Source organism: Galeopterus variegatus, unplaced genomic scaffold (assembly GCF_000696425.1).
Source record: "Galeopterus variegatus unplaced genomic scaffold, G_variegatus-3.0.2 Scaffold507, whole genome shotgun sequence".
Classification (NCBI taxonomy): domain Eukaryota; kingdom Metazoa; phylum Chordata; class Mammalia; order Dermoptera; family Cynocephalidae; genus Galeopterus; species Galeopterus variegatus.
Window position 1 is genome coordinate 298,458 of NW_007726618.1, and position 2,068 is coordinate 300,525.

Genomic DNA, 2,068 nt, shown 5'->3' on the forward strand with positions numbered 1-2,068 from the left:
CCGTACCGGGGACCGGCAACGGGATCTCAACCCTGGGTTTTTCAACCACACCGCACTCAGCCAGTGAGCAGGAACCGGTCTCCACATGGGATCCGAACCCTCAGCGGGAGCGCCGCCGCGCTCCCAAGCGGCGCACTCTCCAGTGCGCCACCGGGCCGGCCCCAAAGCACATACTTTAATTAAAAATAGTTTATTGCTAAAAAAACACTAATAATAATATGAGCTTTTAATGAGTTGCAGTGTTTTTGCTGGCCAAGGGTCTTGTCTCGATGTTGATGACTGCTGAGTGATCATGGTGGTGATTGCTGAAGAGTGGGACNAAATTGGAGTCAATTTTCTTAAACCTTCCCACTGCTTTATCAACTAAGTTTATGTAATATTCTAAATCCTTTGTTGTCATTTCAACAAGGTTCACAGCATCTCCACCAAGGGTGGATTCTATCTCAAGAAACCACTTTCTTTGCTCATCTATAAGAAGAAATTCCTCATTGGTTGTTAAAGTCTTATCACGAGATTGCAGCAATTCAGTCACATCGGCGAGCTCCACTTTAATTCTAGTTCTCTTGCAATTTCCACCACATCTGCAGTTACTTCCTCCACTGAAGTCTTGAACCCATCAGAGTCATCTATGAGTGCTGAAATCAGTTCCTTCCAAACTTCTGTTAATGTTGATATTTGGACTTCTGCCCATGAATCACAAATGTTCTTAATGGCATCTAGACTGGTGAATCCTTTTCAGAAGATTTTCAATTTTCTGTGCTTAGATCCATATGGCACATATAGCCTAATGAAATGTATTTCTTAAAGAATAAGATTTGAAAGTCGAAATTACTCCTTAGTTCATGGGATACAAAATAGATGTTGTGTTAGCAGGCATGAAAACAACATTAATTTGTACATCTTCATCAGAGCTCTTAAATGACTTCAAAAGTCCATTGTCAATGAACAGCAATATTTTGAGAGATATTTTGTAATGTTTTATCTGAGCAGTGGGTTTCACCAGTGAATTTGCAATATTCAGTAAACCATGCTGTAAACAGATGTGCTGTCATCTAGGCTTTGTTGTTCCATTTATACAGCATAGGTAGAGTAAATTTAGCATAATTCTTAAGGGCCCTATCACTTTTGGAATGGTAAATGAGTACTGGCTTCAACTTAAAGTCACCAGCTGCATTATCCCCTAACGAGAGAGTCAGCCTGTCCTTTGATGCTTTAAAGCCAGCTATGAACGTCTTAGATGCCATATTCTTTCAATATGAGGCTGCTTTGTCTACACTGAAAATCTGTGGTTTAGTGTAGCTGCCTTTGTCAAAGATCTTAGCTAGATCTTCTGGGTAACTTGGTGCAGCTTCTACATGAGGACTTGCTGCTTCACCTTGCCCTTTTATGTTATGGAGACACCTTCTTTCCTTAGACCTCATGAGCCAACCTCTACTACATCACACTTCACTTCTGCAGTTCCTCGTCTCTCTCAGCCTTCATAGAATGCAAGAGTTAAATAGAGACTTGCTCTGGATTAGACTTTGGCTTAATGGAATGTTGTGGTGGTTTGAGCTTTTATCTAGACCACGAAAACTTTCTCCATATCAGCAAGAGGCTGTTCACTTTGTGGTTCAAAATTCAAAAGTGGATCATATAAAAAATAAAAACAAATACTCTGTATGACAAAAAAAAATTTTTTTGGAATTAAAAAAAGTAAAAAAGACTAATGAAAAACTGCAAAAAAATATTTTTAAATGTATATCACAAATTGTTAATATTCCAACTATATAAAGAGCTTCTAAATATTGAGAAGAAAAGCACTAACAAGCCAATAGAAAAAATAAGCATAGGCTATGAACAAATGTGAATGACACTGTGTAATGGGAAAATATGCTCAAATTCACTCATATTAAAAGAATATAAATAAAAATTACACTGAGGAGGTATCATTTCTCACATATTTTGTCAAATATTCAAAAGTACAGCAACCTGTTCTGTTGACAGTGCTGTCATGAATCAAGTACATATACTTTCATACATTGCTAATGGGAATTCAAAATGGCACAGCTCTTCCAAAGGGGGATTT